The sequence below is a fragment of the Euprymna scolopes genome, chromosome 43 (assembly GCF_053919585.1).
Source record: "Euprymna scolopes isolate OS-2025 chromosome 43, ASM5391958v1, whole genome shotgun sequence".
In the NCBI taxonomy this organism is placed as follows: Eukaryota; Metazoa; Mollusca; class Cephalopoda; order Sepiida; family Sepiolidae; genus Euprymna; species Euprymna scolopes.
Window position 1 is genome coordinate 51,944,020 of NC_136524.1, and position 24,255 is coordinate 51,968,274.

General features: G+C 32.7%; 1 protein-coding gene and 1 pseudogene across 3 annotated transcripts in view; one reads left to right on the forward strand and one right to left on the reverse strand.

The window, feature by feature from the left end:
• LOC145268348 (calcium uptake protein 3, mitochondrial-like) overlaps positions 1-24,255 on the reverse strand; it is a 1,295,034-nt gene that overhangs the window by 91,115 nt on the left and 1,179,664 nt on the right. The window lies entirely within an intron of this gene.
• Positions 2,949-3,065, forward strand: LOC145268545 (5S ribosomal RNA; annotated as a pseudogene).

The following is a 24,255-nucleotide window of genomic DNA, read 5'->3' on the forward strand; positions in this document are numbered from 1 at the left end:
AGAAGAAAAGAAACTAGCCCAAACCCCCATCCTCGATGCTGACAACTGTGGTATATAAAGTATTTTGTTTTTTTTCTTTTACTTCATAGAGCTTTTATTTGAATATTCTGTGATGAAAAAAAAAAAAAAATAAATAAATAAAAAAGGCGGGCGACTTAATACCAACATTCCTGAATCTAAAGTTTAGCCAGCAATTCAATACTAAAAATATTTTGCCAAAAACCCAAACTCTTCAACTAAGAAAGACTGGCAAGAACTCACAGTTAAATCGGATTTATACTCAAGTGCATCTATTATATAAGCGGTATGTGTCGGGAGGGGGGGGGCATGTTGGAGTATATAGACAACAAAACAAAGAAAGTGGTCAAGCAAACAAATATATGGCAAATAAATGTTATCAAAGGCAAAATAAGTTACTCTTCTACCTACCTGGATAAGATTTTGGTGTTTTAACATATTTTAAGCATTTATTTTGTTTGAAATATAAGTAATACCTAGTCTTACGTTAGAACAAGAAAAAAATGGCTGATATAATCATCCGGAAAGTATCGATAATCACTTGAAAATCGAAAATCAAGCAAAATACTGACAGAACATTATATTTTCCCATGATTGGTGACATTCATTGCTTGAGAAGTACGACCATTTTAACATTTTAATTTTCATTGTTTACACATTTTAAAACTTATACAGAAAAAGAAATAGAATATTAGCTGTAAGGTAAAGAACTCCTATTAACTTCTTCAATTAAAATATGAGTCATCCACCTTTAAATAATTGAAGCTATGCTTATGATTGAAAACACCATTGTTGAATAATGTGACATGTGACTTTAACAAAAAACATAATTTCAAATGTTTTGCTGTATTATTTCTTTCTACCACAAACCTTTGGATTTCTTAAGTAATTTTACAGAAGTAGGAAGAAAAATAATATTGAAAGGCTTTTATTGAAGTTTGCTTTTTTTTTATTATTGATACGATAGCGTGTGTGTTATTTCCTGTGTCAGGCTTACATCCGGGTCGTTTAATTGTTATGTACTTCCATTTCTTGTCATAAATAATTTTACCAAGATTTCTTCATAAGTTTTGGTTTCGGTTTCGATTATAGCTGATAGCACTCAAGTAATTTAATTTTTTTATAAATAATTTTACTAAGAATTCTTCGTAATTTTGGTTTCGGTTATAATTGATGGCACTTAAGTCATCTATTTTTTCTATAAATAATTTTATCAAGAATTATTCGTAAGCTTTGATTTCGGTTTTGATTATAACTGCAGGAACTAAAGTTATATATATATATATATATATATATATATATATATATATATATATATATATATATATATATATATATATATATATATATTCATAAGTTTGGGATTCGGTTTCAAGCTGATGCACCCAAGTCATATAGATATATTTTTCATTTTTGAAATTGCAAATTTATAATATATAAAAATTGATAGAACATAAACTCTATAATAATATATACAAAATCTGCAAGAATTAAAATATATGTAAGCATATTTTATGACCTGGCTATGCCAGGCGTCCCTTCTAACTGGGATAAATACTTTTGCAGTTTTAACAAAAGAGCTACAATAACATCAGAGCGTCTCCATTTATGCTGGATATCTACAGAATGCCAACATCAATATATATATCTATAATATAAAGCTGAATGTGTGTGTGTCTGGTCACGAATAGGCTCCTATATGGTTAACTATTTTAAAAAACTTATTACATAAGGAATATAATGATAGAAGATGTATCGAGACACAGGAATGGGTATATTTGATCTGGCAGAATGGTGGTTCATTAAAATTGTGGGGTCTGCATTCGCGCCTGGTCTACAAAGTATGTAAATAAAAAAATTAAAAAAACGTTTACAAGTATTTTTGATATAGATGTACATAATAATACTTTGATAAATATGTTTTAACTTAAATAGGGATGGTATAATAAAATTGTATTATAATAGAATGGAAATAGGCACAAACTTTAATAAAGACTTTTCATATCTATCTGCGTAAGTATACTTTGATAATTATGTTTCAGTTTGAAGAAATATGGTATAATAAAATTATGGGGTGTTCGTTTGCACCTGACCTCCATAGAATGGAAATATGTCACAGTTTAACAAGGTTTTTTAATATAGATCCCCAGAATATTGTGATAAGTGTTTCAGTGTGAACAGGTATGGTATAATAAATTATGGGTTTTATCTACTTTATTTTTACTTTCATCATATTTTGCTTTGGTTTTGATACCCCCAAATTCGAAGCTATCTCTTTACAACCCTTTCTTTTCATAACCTATAATACTTTCATAAATCAGAGTCCATTTTCTGTAGGGTATTTTTGAACCCAGTCAACAACGGGTACTTTTGCTAGTATATATATATATATATATATATATATATATATATATATATATATATGAATCAGTCCCCTGTGAAATTTCCACATGTCCCGCTAATTTTTTATTATTGATACAAGCACACATTTTTATTTCAAGGTCATTATTTAAAAATGTTTCATGCTACTAGTGACCCGTTCCGATGAAGTAATTTTTAAGAATAAATACTAGTGAAGAAAATTATCTTACCAATAACATGGTAAAAGAATAATAAATGGAAATTGGCTATTCAGAAGCAATGTTTGATTTGGCAGATTAAAAGTTATTGACGACAAACTTTTAAAATCAAATAAGGCGTGTTGATATGTGTCATGTGTATGAGGGTTGTTCCAAAAGTAAAGAAAACAAGAGTGATACTATTAAAATGAGCAAGCTTTGTGCTATAGAATTTATTTTTCTATATAGTCACCATCATTCTCAGTTCACTTTTGCAAAGAATACATTCAAATCTTTCTAATGTAAAAAATAATGCAATTAGAATTAAGATGAAAGAAATATTTGTGCTTATTATTAATGGTTAATAATATATTATACGGCATAATCACGTTGACACACCGGTTCTCATCAGATCACCGGAGTTAAGCAACGTTGAGCCTGGCTAGTACCAGATGGGTGACCATTTGGGAATTCTAGGCGCTGTATGTGCTTTCCGCTTATCTCGGCATTGTTTCCAGTCGTCTTGAACCTCCACTTGCCACTGGTATTCAACAATGTCGAATCAGGAGAGGTGTGGTTGGAGATTGCGCAACTCTTGCCACAAAAAATTTCCTGCGCAGGCACCCTTACTGTGGGTATCCATAGTCTGTCAAGACTGAAGGAAGCCTTTTAATAATATTTGTAATAAGATTAATAATAATATTACCACTAATCTGTCTAGTGTAAAAATAATTAAATTAAGACTACAGAAATATTTGTCCATGTATTTAATGGTGTGCAATTCTTTATCTAATTAGATTCCATTTTTAATAAAACCAATTACAATTAGTCTAACCCATAGTTCCGAATCCATTATGGCTAAACAAACTTCATCTAATGAAAATATCAAACATAATATTATAGCTGATAATTTATGGTAATTCTGTTCTGTCTAGGAGCCATGATAACTGTCTAGTTACATACCGAGATCCAAATATTTATTTTCATGCAAAACAGTCCTTCTAGCATGTTAAAATTTTGGTACATTTTTTTACAGGTATGGTTAATTATACAAAAAGAAACTGTTATTATTGTGGCAATACCGTCTCTTTTCGTCCATAGACTCTTCAGAAAAATTAGGAATTCTTCGCTTGGATAGGAAAAACTCCATGATAATATAATATTGTAAGAAAAAAAAAGCTCTGTCTTTTATTTAACATACATTTAGCTTTTAAACAAAACGTACTGGTATACACAAAGAGTGAAATATAATTGAAAAAACATTTTACCAAAACAACATATATATATATATATATATATATATATATATATATATATATAGTCTTTGAAGTTTTTAACATTTGAAACCATACAAAAAATTACTTTTTATCATTTGTTAAAAAAAAAAAAAAAAAAAAAAACCATCTAGTCATTTAATCACCTGCAATCACTGCATCAACTCTCTCGAATTTACTATAATACCAATTTTTTTATTTTTCAAGGGATCATCAGTTGTTTACCATGAAACACTGTTTCGGGGATTTAAAAACAAGACAGTATATTACATCATGGCTCCCAAGCAGTGTTGATCAAACACCACCACCCTTAATCTTAGGAAGAAGACATGTTACAAAAATTTGATCCAATTTCCTATTCTTAATTGCAATTACTAACCTTTTCATAGTATAAAAATGTATATATATATATATATATATATATATATATATATAACATTGCTGCAAAAATCAAGACGATAAAATATAAAATAAAACATCATATTGTGTATTTTCTTATGCATTACAATTGTTTCATAACCATTCAGACAATTTTATATATTACATCATTTAAAAATATTCCAAAATAACTACTTTCAGACGGCAAAATACACTTTTTACACATATATAAATAAATTCATAATCCCTATTTTAAGAGAACAAGCAGTTGCATCTATCTCTCCAACACTCCTATATTTTTTTAAATTTTTTTCAATAGCCTTTGAACGTGTTGTCTCGATTTTTTTGCAAAAATATTATATGCATGTTCGATTATGGAAACTAATAATCATAAAGCTTAAATAACTGAGTCGATTGATTTTGACTTGGATTTTATTGGTAGATGAGCATTACTGGAATTTTAATATATTACAATTTTGGTTAAAAAAACACACACACACACACTGCACCACGGATCCTTGGTGCAATGGTTAGAGTACTTGGAAAAATCAATTGTAAAAAGTGATATTCTCCTGAAGGTTAAAAGTTCGATCCTCAGTGTGGGCTACCGAAAAATACAATTGCGAATTACTTAGGACCTCTATCCAGTCAATTATTTACTTTATAGGGGGCAGCATGCTCTTGATCAAGAGCATGCTGCCCCCCCATAAAGTAAATAAAGGCTTCCACTCAAAATTCCATCCAAATTCCCGAGTTCAACAACATACACCTGAAGAAGGTCGGAGGTTACATCGACCAAAACGTTGTAAAAATGACACTCAAGATGAGAATAGAAGCCTATGAATCCAAATAATATGATTAAAATTTTGGTTAAAAAATATTAATAAAGTATATATATATATATATATATATATATATATATATATATATATATATATATATATATATATAAAATGTTTTTAAAATTATATATATATATATATATATATATATATATATATATATAATGTTTATTCCAAGTTTAAAATATCCAACAGTAAAAACCATTGAACGAGGTTATTGATAGTGCTTAATAAAAAAAGCAAGATATTATTCTATTCAATTTAGATAAACAAAATTACCATTAGTCATTACAATATATTTGCTGTTTCAGTCTTAAAAGACATCCTCAGGCGAAAATGAACCTTTGGTCTTATTCGGGGTTAATCATTTAATCATATCATATCATATCATATATTATTATATAAAAGGAATTATGTGTGTGTGGGTTCATTACCTATGAACGTGGAAATGGCTCGTCCGATTTTTTTTTAATTTCACACGAATGTTCTTGATGTGACTGGGTGTGTTCTTGCATAGTTTTGTATCGGAATGCATCTGATAAATATCAATAATCAATAATTGTAAAAATCTGATTAAAGATCCAACAATCTGATTTTGAGAAAAGTTAAAGCCTAACATCGCAAGTGCATTTGAGAAATTTTATCACGACACAGGCAGAAGGGCCCAGCGTATAAAATCGAAATGAATGTATAAAACTGAATATCCGAAAGGAATGTAACTGCACCATAATACTTGACTTTTGCATTTTTAACTTTGATTTAAGTTATTATATATAAATCATTTTATAAAGTCAACAGTAGGTTCTCTACAGTGCAATGTAAACTACAATGTATTTCACTTATTTTTATGACCTTAAAAATATGGTGTGAAACATTCGTTGATACTTATTCAATCCCGGGCAACGTCAGTTTTCCCTGCTAGTATAATATATATATATATATATATATATATATATATATATATATGGCAATAAAGCTACACAGAATATTCCGCGTTTCATTCTTGTGAGAATTTGTCAGGAATATTTTTTGTAGCTTAATTGCCATATATATATTTTATATAACTTACTACCTAGCTCTACCTGTGTATTGAGCACTGTTGAAGTAAATACTGAAAATTTACACAGAAAATTATATTTTTGTATATTAATTTATGTGATTAAATGAAATAGTCATATGTGTGTGTGTGTGTGTGCATATATATATACATTTATATATGCGTGTGTGCACATTTATATATATATATATATATATATATATATATATATATATATATATATATATATATATATATATATATAAAGATATGTAATTATTTGCTTTTTAGCACATTTTTCCATCAACTGAGGAGAGACGCTATGCACCAATTCCCTGAATAAGCAGTGAAAAGGGACTCATGAAAGAGAACCATTATCTTTGTTTCTTTCTTCAAGATGTTTTCCATTTGCATATTGTAATGTTTACATTTTTGTAGACACTGTTAAGAGACTAAGAAACTAGTTAATTTAATATCAGGAATGTCTGGAATGCAGTGTAAAAAGTTATTTTCACACTTGTGTCTGTTTTCTTGACTAAAGACAGAAAAAGCAACAAAAAAGGAAAGAAAATACTGTTCCTGTTCAAATGAAGGAAATATGTAAATACGTATCTGCGTAGACATTTTTGTTTGTGTATCTAAATAAAGTAATACATTACATAAAGTGTGTGCGCGCGCGCACACACACACACACACACACACACACACACACGAGGTGCCTTCAATAGATTTCCAGACTTTTTTGCACAGGTATTTAAAATAGACATATATAAAATAGTCATAGACACTTGAAAATTTAGTATGTTATTGCTACACATCTTATGAGATAACTGACCAAGTTTTATGATTTCAGGCTCAGATGAACAGCTACAGCAGGAATTGAAATACATCCTACTAAAGCCTGATTGTCACAGCTGGTGAATTTTAAAAATGCTATCTGGACGTGAGGACACTTTAGATGAACGATATGCAATAAAATTCTATTTTAAACTTGGAAAAATGTCACAGAAACGTATGGAATGCTTCAGACTGCTTTTGGACCATCTTGCATGAATCGAGCATCAACTTTTGAGTTATATAAGATATTCAAGGAAAGCAGAGAGTTGATTGGCCAAATAAAGAATTTCATAGATAAGGACTATCGTGTGTCTACAGAGACAATAAGTGCAGTTTGATGTCAGTGTGGGAACTGTACACACAATTATTCATGAGGAGCTGAAGATGTGGAAGATTTGCACGAAGTTTGTCCCAAGGGTGTAGTCCACAACTGCATCCTTGTCACAGACTATTTGACCAAGCTGGGCCTCAAGACAGTTCCTCACCCTTTCTATAGTCAAGACTTTGCTCCCTGTAACTTTTGGTTATTCCCTAAGCTTAAGGAAACCTTTAGAGACTGTTGTTATGAGACAATTGATCAGATGAAAGAGGCTGTGGCAAGGGTTATTGACACACTCACACAAGAGGACCTCCGTGGGGCTTTCTAGAGGTCGTTGGATTGGTATAAGTGCATTGCAACCGGAGGAGATTACTTCAAAGGGGACTAGAGTTCTTTTATCAATAAAAGTGGACATGAAAAAAGCCTGGAAACTTATTGAAAGCACCTATCTCTCTCTCTCTCTATATATATATATATATATTTCTGTAGGAATATATTTCCTTATTATATATCAATCCTTATATAAGAAGCTCAATGTGAATACAGAGCAATATATAGAATAAATGACAAAATTCATGATGTTGACCATCTTATAATTTATTCCTTTAAATCGGTCGATTTATACAATTCTTGACAGTATCTGTTTTGTAGCGCAAAATCAATCACTTAATTATTATATCAATCAGTGAATCTATTTTGCCTATTATGTCTGACGAGTTAAGGGCAAAATAGATTCACTAATTGATATAATAATTAAGTGATTGATTTTGCGCTACAAAACAGATACTGTCAAGAATTGTATAAATCGACTGATTTAAAGGAATAAATTATAAGATGGTCAACATCATGAATTTTGGAATATAAGTTTTTGTCATTTATTCTATATATATATATATATTCCAATTATAGTGTTGAAAAAGCTTCAACCAGAAATTGCCCTCATATTTACAAAACTGTTTAAGGAGAAGTGCTTCCCAACATCCTGGAAAACCTTATCAGTATGCCCTGTATTTAAGAATTCAGGTGATAAGTCATCTCCCTCTTAGTACAGACCAATAAGTCTCCTGTGTATCATGAGTAAGTTGCTGAAATCCATATTAAATAAAGAAGTAGTTAACCACCTCAGCAGAAATAACCTTCTTAGTGACATGCAATATGGTTTCCGTTCTGCTAGATCTACAGCAGATGTGCTAATAGTTATATCTCATAGGATTAGTGAATCTCTCGACGAAGGCTTCCTTTCTAGGGCAATTGCTCTTGACATATCAAAAGCCTTCGATAAGGTATGGCATAAAGGCCTACTTCACAAGATTTCCAACTACGGTATAACTGGAAATGTTTTCTCAATTATTAAATCATTTCTCTCTAATAGGCTCATAAAGGTTGATGGGTAGAAATCAGAGGCCCACAGTATTAATGCTGGAGTCCCTCAGGAGTCAATCCTGGGTCCAACTCTCTTCCTGATCAACATCAATGATCTCCCAAAACACATACTTAAATCAATTGTTGACATCTATGCTGATGACACGACCATCTATGACAACACATCAAAGGCCGTAAATGATAAAGTTCTCTCTGATTCGCTCTCCTCTGATCTTGAGCGCATGGTACAGTGAAGGAAGAGGTGGCTGGTTACTTTTAATGCATCTAAAACCAAGCTCCTATCTTTACATCATCAACGCTCTGATCCCCATTTAGAATCAATCGAAATGGATGGCTCCATGTTTTGACAAGCATCTGGATTGACCTTTACTCCTGATCTGAAATGGAAGTAGATCAAGTCTGTTGTCAAGGTCGCTGGAAAAATGGTAGGATCCTTCTACCGCTCCAGAAGATATCTCACTACTGATGCAATTCTCTATCTGTATAAAAGCCAAGTACGTCCAAGGATCGAGTACTGCTGCCACATCTGGGCAGGAGCTGCTAAAAACAACCTATCCTACCTTGACAGAGTACAAAATAGACTTTGTGACTTAGTGGGGGATGCCCTTTTCTCTTCCCTGCAACCTCTCTCTCACAGAAGAGACGTTGTGAGCCTGTCTTTGTTTTATCGTTATTTCCATGGTAAGTGCTCATCCAAGCTCCAATCTCTGGTCCACCCTCGCCAATCTTTCACAAAAAACATCCGTCTAGCTGAAACCACTGTCAATAATTTTCCCCATTCTTTATCTGTGCCTAAATCAAAACGAAGATTCCATGAACAAAGCTTCTTTTTAGAAGTACCCGCCTGTAGAACTCTGTTCCGTTTGCCTGTTTCCCACCTGATTACTACTTGGATGTGTTCAAGTCAAACATAAACAAATTCCTGATAAACCGCCCCTTAAGACAATTTATCAAATCTCCATTACTAACAATTACTACGAAATTATCCCATTGATTACTGTACATGCAATAACCCTTATCCCCAAGTGGCTTCCGGGCCTTGATAATTGGTGACTACCATATATATATATATATATATATATATATATATATATATATATATATATGCATATACACACACCACACATACGAGCAGATATATACATACATAGATATGTACCCATACAGATAAAGACACATGTACACACACATATATATATATATATATACCTATGTATCCATGAACCTTTAAAATTTCTGATATTCGTAAATAACCTCCAAGATAAAATTGTCTTTGAAATGGGTATATTTGCTGATGACACCACGTTCTATGATAGACATGAGGGGAAAATGGATGCACACATATCTAAGACAATGGCAGAAACCATAAAAAATGATGTTCAGTTTGTAATGAAATGTGATCGTAGATAGTTGGTAACATTCAACGCTACTAAGGCTAAGCTTCTTTCCTTTAACAACTATAAAAAAAAGACTTTTCAACCAACGATTACCATGATAAATAACACCCTACCTGAGAACCCATCTTCCAAACTCCTCGACCTAACATTCACAGGCAACATGAATTGGAACGAATACATTGAGGACATTGCCAATGCTGCTGCAAAGAAGGTGAGCTCCTACCATGCTATAGAATTACTCACACCGGAGAACATCTGATCTCTTTACATAGCAACTATTTAACCATGCATGGAGTATTGTTGCCACATCTGGACTGGTGCATCTACCACTAATCTCTCACTTTTAGACAGGGCCCCAAAAAAGTCCCAAATCAAATAGATCTCCACACTATCGGCCAAACTCTAATCTCTGTCTCATCATCGCAATGTTGCATGCCTGAGCCTGTTCTACAAGTACGTTGAGGGAATCTGCTCTGATGAACTCATATCACTTGTAGGCCCCCCCCCCACTCGATGTACATACCCCCTGACTAACTCAACTAGTAGCAAAATTCCCCCCTTCACTGTTGAGGTTCCTAGATTTCGGAAAACCTTTTACTCTTAATAAAAACAAGCAAATCTTTATAGTTACCCCCCCCAAACTCTATACTTTGGAATTCCCTCTTAGTTTCCTGCTTCATTAACTGTTCTAATTGGCAGATATTTAAAAGTAACATGAACAGACATCTCACTGTCCAGCTCTGCACAGTCTCTTGCTAGAAATGATTCCAAATAATAGACATTTATGTTTAAAGTGGCAATATGCCTTGCCTTGCTTGGAAGCAGAATGGAATATATGTCCAAACATTGTTAAACTCATGACATACAGCAGCCGCCGATAGCGCCTTGACTGTCGTGCAGACGGCTGGGTTTCAATCCTGGCTTCAGGTAATTGCCTGTCTCGCTGCACTGAGGAGCTGTGAAACAATGAAACAGTGAAACAGTACTGTATGTGTATGACTATAATGCTCCTCATCTTGAGTTGAGCATATTGAGAAGTGTTACACGAATTACCATTAGCGTATAAGCGATGCTTTTTGTGTAAACAAATTGAGCTTATGTATTTCGGACGATGTCAAAACATCGTTAAACTCATGACTCACACAGCAGCCGCCAATAGCGTAGTGGTTAGGAGCCTTGATTGTCATACAGACGGTCGAGTTTTAATCCTGGCTTCAGGTAGTTGCCTGTCTAGCCGCACTGATAAGCTGTGAAACAGCGAAACAGTACTGTATGTGGATGACATATATATTTTATTATTATTTGAGGGTAAACAGTTACATATGGTCACTACAAATAGCCACCTGTTTCAGTGAAAGAGACTTCCTCAGGCGACCTAGAACCGCTCGCCGATTTTTTTTTTCTTTTTGACGTCGAGAGGTTCTAGGTCGCCTGAGGAAGTCTCTTTGACTGAAACAGATGGCTATTTGTAGCGGTCATATGTAACTGTTTACCCTCAAATAATAATAAAACAATATTTTGCTCTTTTTATTGAGCACTATTTAACAACCTTGTTGTCTTCATTAGTCCCGACTTTTGAACACCTCAAACTATATATATAGGGCATCACATTAATGAAGGGAAAATTATTCTGAACTACAACTAAATAAAAAACATCTACATAAAAAAACATTAGATTCCATTAGTAAGCTGAAGTTAGCTCAGTGGTGGAGCCTTCCAACTGTATTGTTTTGAATCGTGCTGTGTTCAGCTCTGCTTATGGATCTTTAATGGCGAAGCACATCTGTGGTTAATTTAATTCTAAATATTCACATACACACATATTATATGCATATATAAGAAATTGAAATTAAACTGTAAATTAAAATTCACAACAAATTTATTATCTGACAAGGAGTACAAATTAAAGACTTTAAAATTTTTCCTTATTCCATGGAGTTTCAGTGAATGGCTCATATCTTCAGAGGAAAGTAGTCGGCAAAACGATATTCATAGGCAGACTATAAATTTTGCTGGTTAGCACATGAATTAAAAACTACAAATGCGCATGAAATAGTCCAATAGAAATTGTAATCCAAGTGACCGGAAGACAAATTACAAAGGCAAACATAACACCCTAAAAATTGCAATAGGACATAATTCACTGAAAAAGACACCAAGTGAAAAAGCTAATATTAGGCTCCAGACGAGGAGGAAAAAAAAAGATGGATTTGTTATATTAGTTTAACTTCAAGTTTTTTTTTTTTTAAATGCTGAAACAAACTCCACTTGAAATATATTTTATCTTAAAGTATTTTAATCTTCTTAATCCCTTCCATATAACGACACTCTTAAATTAATTTATAATTTTATTGTATACTAGCTGAAGTACCCGGCGTTGCCGTGTTGTATTTGATATATTTGAACATTCTGTCCTCATACATAAGTACCTGATTTCCGACAAAAAAATAATTGTCAAAAAATATCTGTAAGAAATTAAAAAAGAAAAGTTTTATTTTCTAAGTCTGTAAATAAATATTTTGTTTCTGCCTGTCCTAAAATACGTGGAACTATATTTAAAACCATGCAGATATTCGCATTTATTAATACAAAGACATGATGACAGAAGTTTAAAAAATGCCTTACTACCATCAGTAAGAATCGAAACCAAAACATTTCGCGTTCCAAACAAAGATTTTATGCGTTATAAAGCATCCTTGGTGCATAATTACTATTTCCTGTTAATTGCAGTGCGATGTGACCGGTAGTTTAAGAGTTTGCCTGTTAAATATTTGCACACACATACGTCTACTATTTTATTTATATAGATTAGTTACAAAAAATTCTATTTTGTATGAAAATGAACGTCCAATCTTAATAATAAAAATAGATAGATACATACATACATACATAGGTGGATAGGGGATATATACATAGATGAAAGAGGGAGGAGGGAAGAGGAGTGTAAAGAAATCTCCATGTTAAAAAACGACCCTGATGTCTAACTCTGTCTCGTGGAGAGGCATTGTAAAAAGGAAATCTTTCCTTTTCAACCCCTCCGTTATAACCTGTAACTTCTGGTTACATGCTATTTCTTTTATCGTTGCCACAAATTTCGTGTTCAACTTAGTTATAATTGAAAACTGAACCCCACGTGAAAAGTTATAGAAAATCTTTTTTTCATTTTTTTTTAACCTGAAACTTAAGTCTGTAATCGATAATATTAACAGGAAAAAAGTTTTTTTTAAAAAGTGAAAATTGTGGAATTTAGAGGAGGAGGGGGGGGGGGAATTTCGCCAACGTCTGCCCTTTTTTCTCCAAGAAAAGATGAATGTCTTACTTCTACGAGGGGCGTGCAATAAGTAATGCACTTTACCCACTTCCAGTTGTCTGATGTAGCTGAAATTTTGCATGTGCAATGATTTATATCTCTACGGGTTATGTGGCAAATTACAGCTCTGAACTAATTGTGGTTTCTGTTTTACAGGTGTTTGAACTGAGTCAGGTGTGAAATGGTGCCTGTTGAATGTCGAGCAGTGATCCGGTTTTTGTATTTAAAAGGACGCATACCACAGGTGACTTTTGATGAAATGAAAGAAACTTATGGTGATAATGCCCCATCATACGACCTTGTAAAATGCTGGCATCGTGAATTCAAACATGGTCGGAAATCTGCAGAAAAAGCTCCCAGACTTGGTCGCCCCCCCCCTTCTGCCATTGAGGCTGCCATTTCTGGAAGATCGGCGCATTACTATTCGCCAAATAGCCAAAGATGTCAAGATTAGTACAGGGTCTGTGGCAACTATCATTCATGACCATTTGCATATGCATAAGGTGTCTGCCAGATGGATTCCCAGGTTGCTCACACCATTCCAGAAGCGAGAACGTGTCGAGTGCTCGAGGATGAATTTGGAAATGTGCCAAGAAGATGAGTCAAAGTTTTTCAAAAGACTGATTACACAGGATGAAATCTGGGTCCATCATTATGATCCAGGGACCAAAGCCCAGTCAATGTAGTGGAAGCACTCGGACTCACCACCTCCAAAGAAGGCAAGGGTGCAGCCCTCGATTGGCAAGGTCATGCTAACAGTCTTCTGGAACCAGGATGGAGTAGTGATGACAGATTTCCTGGCAAAGGGTACCACGATTACAGGAGCCTCTTACGCTTCACTTTTGAGGAAATTAAGGGAAGCTATCAAAATCAAGAGGCGGGGCAAGATTCAGCAAAGATATCCTTCTCCTGCAGGACAACGCTCCGGTCCACAACTCACATGTCGTCAGATCAGAAGCACGGGCGTGTGGTTATGAAATCCAACCCCATCCTCCCTACTCTCCTGACCTTGCACCCTCTGACTTTCACCTCTTCCCAGCTATGAAGTTGTTTTTGAAAGGAAAGCGTTTCCCAGATGATACAGCCTTGATTTCTGAAGTCATGTCGTGGTTGGAGGGCCAACCTGGGGTGTTCTAAAAAAATGGTATCCAGAGCTGCATCAAACGATGGGAGAAATGCATAACTCTGGGTAGTTCCTATGTAGAGAAAGACTAATAACTGTGCCTAGTTTCGTTGCTCTACTGCTATGGGAAGTAGGTCAGGGGCATTACTTATTGCACGCCCCTCGTATAGCCCTAAATTGTTAGGTATAACACAAATTTTTGTTTCAAAACTTTTTACAATAAAGTTTTTTCTGGGGTCAACAGAATTTTTTTGAATTATTGTTTTCAAAAAATATGTAAAATTTGTTTATGAAAATCATAATTTGTTAAATGAAAAATACAGGAAAAAGAAATTTTTCAAGAAAATTTAATTAAATTCTTTTTTTTTTTTTTTGCGGCTGTTCATTGCTAGGGGAAGATTTCTAGAGATGAGGATATTTCCTTAGAAATCTTTACTTCTGTCGACTGTTGACCGGTCATCGACAGCAAAGAGGGAGGAGATGGGGTAGAGAAAATGGAAGGAAGCTCTCCAACCGGTTGAATGAAAAAAAAAAAAAATAGTTTGAAATTCACAAAAAAGTGTCAATGTGGCAAGACTGGAGTTTAAGTGGCAAAATAATCTCAAATCCTCTATCACCTAAAAGGAACTAAATTCCTGTAGTCACCGTTACGATAACATGAAAACAATGTAAACAATTTTTGTTTTTTTATAATTTTAAACAATGAATACCATTTTTAATGATAAACAATATTAATAAAAATAGAAATATTAAATTATCAGAACATACAAAAAAAAAAAAATTAAGTTTAAACAATACAAGTGGAACTTTATAATTTAAAGCAATGTAAGAACATTTTTATTTGTAATTCAAAATCGAATCATGTGATTATTAATAAATCACGTGAGTAGTTAGAAACGTAACAAATTAATATAAAACACGCATATTTTATTGCCATTTATTACTTTTCACGTATATTCTCTTTCACAAATATGGCCACCACTTTTAATATAAAAAATATCGTTTAATATTCGAAAAACTACTTATTTGTGGAAAATTTAAATGCGATATTCGTTTTCAGCATACCGGAAAACCATTTAAAAGTCGTCATTTTAAAAGAAAATTTACTGTTTAAAATTATAAACTGTTTGGTAGTTATGTATTTCATGTATGCTGAAATAATAACGTCATTGTTTCGAAAAGCCATTCTTAACATGGGGAAGGTGTTCTGTAAATATTCTGTGCTCCAGTCTTACCGATAATGCCAGGCACGGGAATGAATTTATGCATTTTAGAAAAAGAAATGAAAACACGGGGGGGCAGACAATATCATGAAATAAATAAATAAATAAATAAACAGAAAAAATACCCCGCATGGCGCATCACCCAAATACTAAAAACATTACATTAAAAAAAAATAATAATAATAAAAAAACTTAATTTAATGTTTCAACATTTGAACAACGGTCGGCTTAAACCGATGATTGCCGATCACGTCCGATCCATGTGTGACGGAAAGTGAATCATTGCGAATCTCACGCATGCGCATATAACGAAAATGTCGGCTACAGAGAATAAGCATTGTACATGTAAATATGCCGCTTCGTGTACACGATATACGTGTATGTAAACAAAGATATTACTCGCTATAAACCATCCCTGGTGCATAAATATTATTTCCTGAGGATTTCAGTGTTATGTGACCAGTAGTTATAGAGTTTACCTGTTAGATATTTGCACACACATACATGTACTGTTTTATTTATAGGTAGAAGATAGAAGTAAACAGATTTTGTTTTGTTTTTAATCCCTACCTCTTTAAATATAAGGGAACTCTTGAATTTATTTTATAATTATAATGTTATTGAATTTTATAATTGTAATTTTATTGAATTTTAACGTAAATTTCAATTTAAATTTTATATCTAATTTATAATCTAATTTTTACTTCTAATTCAATAGATTGTAAGAAAAAGGTCAAGGAGACTTACATATTGTTTGTCACAGTCGGGTATATGGGTGGATTTGTGAACAATTTGTGCTTGATCATAGGTAATTTAGAAATTATAATAGTAGTACCTTCCCCGCTCATCATCCGTTTTCTTTGAGTGCTTCGACAGACAATATGCAAGTCTCCTTGATCTTTTTCTTATAACTTGTCCAGAAATAAGCTCAATCTCCATTCTGTCTCCATTGGGATTTTCCATCCACTCAGTTGTATCGATTAAATTGTGCTCATCCTCTATGCTGTCTCCATTAAGATCTTCCGATCACTCAGTTGTTTTGGTTAAGATAAAAACAAAATGCAATAAACTCTCAGATATACCTCTCCTTCGTACTGTATATCATTAGTCTTTGGCTGATTGGGATAACTTCCAAACACTTATATCATATATACCTCTGCACTCCATGTTCAAAAATAATGTGTCCTCAATGGTATCTGACTTGACTGAATGGGTATTTGTCAGTATAGACTGCTTCATACCATCCAAGAAATTCCAGCAAAAGTCCAACAGCCAGCTGTGGTTCACTTCAGACTGTGTCACTGCTGTTGCACACAGTAATAATTATCTCCGTTGCTTCCAATGTAATAGATGTGAAACTAAAGCCACCTTTAGGACTACCAGCATCCATTGTAAAAGAATAAAGAATGCAAGAGATTCGTATGCTCAGTACGTCAATTTTAAAGTAGCTGAGAGGCAGCTTAGTTCCGACGTTTTGCCAAATAACAAACAAGGTCCTGAACAGAAGCATGTCCTCTATCTTTACCATCATCAATGAACCTGAGGTAATTTCGTCTATTTGCCAAGAACTTTGCAGCAAATTCTACACTTTGCAATCAGGGCCGCTTACCTCCCGTATTTCCTCCTGTGACTGAAAACACACTATGCAACATACAAATATCTGTATGTGATTGATGTTGCCGAGCTTATCAAAAACCTTGATTCCAGTAAAGCAACTGGCTCCAACATAATTCCAGTTATAGTGCTCAAAAAGTTTCAACCGGAACTAGCTTCCACACTTACGAAGCTGTTTAAACATTACTTTAAGGAGAAATGTTTCCCAACACCCTGGAAAACCTCATCAGTCTGACCCATATTTAAAAATCTTGGAGATCGGTAATCTCTTTCTCAGTACAGCTAATCAGTCAGTCTCCTGTATTTATGAGTCAGTTACTAGAATCTGTGATGCAAGAAGTAGTCAACCACCAGCAAAAATAACCTGCTCAGTGACATGCAACATGGTTTTCATTCTGCAAGATCTCCAGATGATGTACTAACTGTAATATCATACAGGATTAGTGAATCTCTTGATAGGGCTTTATTTCTAGAGCAATAGTTCTTGACATATCAAAGGCTTTTGATAGATTATGGCAATAAAGGTATACTTCGCAAGATCGCCAGCTATGGAATAGCTGGAAATGTCCTCTCAATTATTAAATACTTTCTCTCTGATAGGATTACAAGAGTAGTTGTTGATGGACAGAAATTAGAAACTCATAGTACTAACGCTGGCGTCTCTCAAGGTTTCATCCTTGGACCAACTCTCTTCCTGATCTTTATTAATGATCTCACAAATCACATTCTTAGAGCATTTCTAGACACATATGGCAATACTCCAAAGGCCAACAATGACCAAGATCTTTCTGATTCTCTCTTTTCTAATCTTGAGAACATGGTGCAATGGGGAGAAATGTGGCTAGTTAATTTTAATGCATCGAAAACAAAGCTTCACTTCTTTCATAATCGCTCTGACCCCATCACACCCCAACTGAAATTATTGGCACTCGTTTTGAAGAAGCTTCATGTCTTAACAAGCTTCTGGAATTGACTTTCACTCTTGACCTGGAATGGAACGCATACATCAAATCTGTTGCCAAGATTGCTGGAAAAATGGTTGGATCATTCTACTGCTCCAGTAGATATCTCACTGCTGATGCAATTCTCTATCTATATAAGAGGCAGGTACACTTTAAAATGGAATACTGTTGCCACATCAGGGCAGGAGCTGCTCAGCATGCCTTATCTTCAAGACCAAATTCGAGACCTAGTAGGTGATTCCCTATTCTTTTCCGTAGAACCTCTTTTCCACATTGCAAGCTTATATCTGCTCTATCGTTATTTTCATGGCAAGTGGTCATCCAAACTCCAATCTATGCCCCCCCTTACCAAACTTTTACAAAAAAAAAAAAAAAAAAAACACTCGACTAGCTACAAGCACTATAAACAATTTTTCTCATTCTCTATCTTTCCCTAAATCTAAATGCAGATTCAATGAACAAAGCTTTTCCGGAAACTGCCCCCCTGGGAAACACTGTTCCACTGTCCTTCTTCCCAATTTAATACAATATGGTAGCTTTCAAATCCAATGTAAACAAGTTCCTGTTGAACCGTCCCCATAAATAATCAAATTCTACCCAATTTAAACCATTAACGATTACTACACTATCACCTTGCATTCATTAAGTTTTATCCTCGTATGACCTTTGGACCTTGATAAGTGGTGACATCCAACTAAAAAAACATATATGTACATGTGTGTTTATATGACTGAGCTTTTTTGAGGACTTGTGTATCCATGTGTATATGCACATGTGGATGTGTCCTTGTTAATATGGCAATTTATATATGTATATGTCTATTTGTGCAGTGTATATATGTATGCCGTTAATATGTGAACATTTGGGACATCTGACATACAGTTCTATTCCACCTACTTTCATATCTCAGTCGGCATAAAACTTTCCTTCTCTCTCTCTCTCTCACCATTCCAATTCTATGGTTGACATCTTAAGCCTTAAGACTAGTTTTAATGTGTTCTAAAAATAAAACGTCTGGCCCATCCTTAAAATTTAAAGTTTTTTGCCTTTACCTTTTAAAATACTTCATTTTATTTCCTTGACCGATGGGAACATGTTTTCTTGTTCCGTCTGGAGGCCATTATTAACATTTACACTTGGTACCTTTTTCAGTGAATTATCTTCTACCGCAATTTTTAGGACGATAACTTCGATTTTGGAATTTACCATTCTAGGAAGTGTTTGACCCTTACTTATTGCTAAGAACACACTTTTAACCCTTTTATTTTGTTTATTGGGGTAATCTTGAGCCGAATTTCCTGTCAACTTTCAACAAGATCTGAAATGCACGATTTGTGGCAGATTTTCTTTCTGTCTAAATCTGGTTTGGTGAACCACGTTAAGTCACACAATGTTAAATAACACCAACAATTTTATGAGGGTGGGATGACACCCACACCCCCCAAGGATTGTTTAAATCCCTGGATTCATAGCAAAATCAGCAAGCGGTTTGACAAGACATTCAAAGATGCATAAGAAAAAAACGAAAAACAAGCCTGCAACAGATCCATGCTTGATGACCAATGCTTGATGAGTGGTCTCAGCAATAACTACATAAATTACTACAACTCACAAACATAGGCAATGTCAGGTACCCCCGCTAGTAAATACTAAATTTATAACATAATATATAATAGCTCATTAGGTCTAACTGTCTTATAAATAGTACATCAAATAATTTATGAAATTAGATAATATATAATAGTAATGCTTACTGCAAAATTGCTTTGAAGAAAGAATAAAATTAATCTATATGAATCAGCTTCTTTATGAGAACTGTTGTAGCACCAGTGACTCATTAGGTCTCACTGTCTTATAAATAGTACATCAAATAATTTATGAAATTACATAATATATAATAGTAATGCTTACTGCATAATTACTCTGACGAAAGAATAAAATTAATCTATATGAATCAGCTTCTTTATGAGAACTGTTGTAGCACCAGTGACTCATTAGGTCTCACTGTCTTATAAATAGTACATCAAATAATTTATGAAATTAGATAATATATAATAGTAATGCTTACTGCAAAATTGCTCTGAAGAAAGAATAAAATTAATCTATATGAATCAGCTTCTTTATGAGAACTGTTGTAGCACCAGTGACTCATTAGGTCTCACTGTCTTATAAATAGTACATCAAATAATTTATGAAATTAGATAATATATAATAGTAATGCTTACTGCAAAATTGCTTTGAAGAAAGAATAAAATTAATCTATATGAATCAGCTTCTTAATGAGAACTGTTGTAGCACCAGTGGCTCATTAGGTCTCACTGTCTTATAAATAGTACATCAAATAATTTATGAAATTAGATAATATATAATAGTAATGCTTACTGCAAAATTGCTTTGAAGAAAGAATAAAATTAATCTATATGAATCAGCTTCTTTATGAGAACTGTTGTAGCACCAGTGGCTCATTAGGTCTCACTGTCTTATAAATAGTACATCAAATAATTTATGAAATTAGATAATATATAATAGTAATGCTTACTGCAAAATTGCTTTGAAGAAAGAATAAAATTAATCTATATGAATCAGCTTCTTAATGAGAACTGTTGTAGCACCAGTGGCTCATTAGGTCTCACTGTCTTATAAATAGTACATCAAATAATTTATGAAATTAGATAATATATAATAGTAATGCTTACTGCAAAATTGCTTTGAAGAAAGAATAAAATTAATCTATATGAATCAGCTTCTTAATGAGAACTGTTGTAGCACCAGTGGCTCATTAGGTCTCACTGTCTTATAAATAGTACATCAAATAATTTATGAAATTCGATAATATATAATAGTACTGCTAACTGCAAAATTGCTCTGAAGAAAGAATAAAATTAATCTATATGAATCAGCTTCTTTATGAGAACTGTTGTAGCACCAGTGACTCATTAGGTCTCACTGTCTTATAAATAGTACATCAAATAATTTATGAAATTAGATAATATATAATAGTACTGCTTACTGCAAAATTGCTTTGAAGAAAGAATAAAATTAATCTATATGAATCAGCTTCTTTATGAGAACTGTTGTAGCACCAGTGACTCATTAGGTCTCACTGTCTTATAAATAGTACATAAATAATTTATGAAATTAGATAATATATAATAGTACTGCTTACTGCAAAATTGCTCTGAAGAAAGAATAAAATTAATCTATATGCATCAGCTTCTTTATGAGAACTGTTGTAGCACCAGTGACTCATTAGGTCTCACTGTCTTATAAATAGTACATCAAATAATTTATTAAATTAGATAATATATAATAGTACTGCTTACTGCAAAATTGCTTTGAAGAAAGAATAAAATTAATCTATATGAATCAGCTTCTTTATGAGAACTGTTGTAGCACCAGTGACTCATTAGGTCTCACTGTCTTATAAATAGTACATCAAATAATTTATGAAATTAGATAATATATAATAGTACTGCTTACTGCAAAATTGCTTTGAAGAAAGAATAAAATTAATCTATATGAATCAGCTTCTTTATGAGAACTGTTGTAGCACCAGTGACTCATTAGGTCTCACTGTCTTATAAATAGTACATAAATAATTTATGAAATTAGATAATATATAATAGTACTGCTTACTGCAAAATTGCTCTGAAGAAAGAATAAAATTAATCTATATGAATCAGCTTCTTTATGAGAACTGTTGTAGCACCAGTGAATCATTAGGTCTCACTGTCTTATAAATAGTACATCAAATAATTTATGAAATTAGATAATATATAATAGTACTGCTTACTGCAAAATTGCTTTGAAGAAAGAATAAAATTAATCTATATGAATCAGCTTCTTTATGAGAACTGTTGTAGCACCAGTGACTCATTAGGTCTCACTGTCTTATAAATAGTACATAAATAATTTATGAAATTAGATAATATATAATAGTACTGCTTACTGCAAAATTGCTCTGAAGAAAGAATAAAATTAATCTATATGAATCAGCTTCTTTATGAGAACTGTTGTAGCACCAGTGACTCATTAGGTCTCACTGTCTTATAAATAGTACATCAAATAATTTATGAAATTAGATAATATATAATAGTACTGCTTACTGCAAAATTGCTTTGAAGAAAGAATAAAATTAATCTATATGAATCAGCTTCTTTATGAGAACTGTTGTAGCACCAGTGGCCTATTAGGTCTCACTGTCTTATAAATAGTACATCAAATAATTTATTAAATTCGATAATATATAATAGTACTGCTAACTGCAAAATTGCTCTGAAGAAAGAATAAAATTAATCTATATGAATCAGCTTCTTTATGAGAACTGTTGTAGCACCAGTGACTCATTAGGTCTCACTGTCTTATAAATAGTACATCAAATAATTTATGAAATTAGATAATATATAATAGTAATGCTTACTGCAAAATTGCTTTGAAGAAAGAATAAAATTAATCTATATGAATCAGCTTCTTTATGAGAACTGTTGTAGCACCAGTGACTCATTAGGTCTCACTGTCTTATAAATAGTACATCAAATAATTTATGAAATTAGATAATATATAATAGTAATGCTTACTGCAAAATTGCTTTGAAGAAAGAATAAAATTAATCTATATGAATCAGCTTCTTTATGAGAACTGTTGTAGCACCAGTGACTCATTAGGTCTCACTGTCTTATAAATAGTACATCAAATAATTTATGAAATTAGATAATATATAATAGTACTGCTTACTACAAAATTGCTTTGAAGAAAGAATAAAATTAATCTATATGAATCAGCTTCTTTATGAGAACTGTTGTAGCACCAGTGACTCATTAGGTCTCACTGTCTTATAAATAGTACATCAAATAATTTATGAAATTAGATAATATATAATAGTACTGCTTACTGCAAAATTGCCCTGAAGAAAGAATAAAATTAATCTATATGAATCAGCTTCTTTATGAGAACTGTTGTAGCACCAGTGACTCATTAGGTCTCACTGTCTTATAAATAGTACATCAAATAATTTATGAAATTAGATAATATATAACAGTACTGCTTACTGCAAAATTGCCCTGAAGAAAGAATAAAATTAATCTATATGAATCAGCTTCTTTATGAGAACTGTTGTAGCACCAGTGACTCATTAGGTCTCACTGTCTTATAAATAGTACATCAAATAATTTATGAAATTAGATAATATATAATAGTAATGCTTACTGCAAACTTGCTCTGAAGAAAGAATAAAATTAATCTATATGAATCAGCTTCTTTATGAGAACTGTTGTAGCACCAGTGGCTCATTAGGTCTCACTGTCTTATAAATAGTACATCAAATAATTTATGAAATTAGATAATATATAATAGTACTGCTTACTGCAAAATTGCTTTGAAGAAAGAATAAAATTAATCTATATGAATCAGCTTCTTTATGAGAACTGTTGTAGCACCAGTGGCTCATTTGGTCTCACTGTCTTATAAATAGTACATCAAATAATTTATGAAATTAGATAATATATAATAGTAATGCTTACTGCAAAATTGCTTTGAAGAAAGAATAAAATTAATCTATATGAATCAGCTTCTTTATGAGAACTGTTGTAGCACCAGTGGCTCATTAGGTCTCACTGTCTTATAAATAGTACATCAAATAATTTATGAAATTAGATAATATATAATAGTAATGCTTACTGCAAAATTGCTCTGAAGAAAGAATAAAATTAATCTATATGAATCAGCTTCTTTATGAGAACTGTTGTAGCACCCGTGACTCATTAGGTCTCACTGTCTTATAAATAATACATCAAATAATTTATGAAATTAGATAATATATAATAGTAACGCTTACTGCAAAATTGCTTTGAAGAAAGAATAAAATTAATCTATATGAATCAGCTTCTTTATGAGAACTGTTGTAGCACCAGTGACTCATTAGGTCTCACTGTCTTATAAATAGTACATCAAATAATTTATTAAATTAGATAATATATAATAGT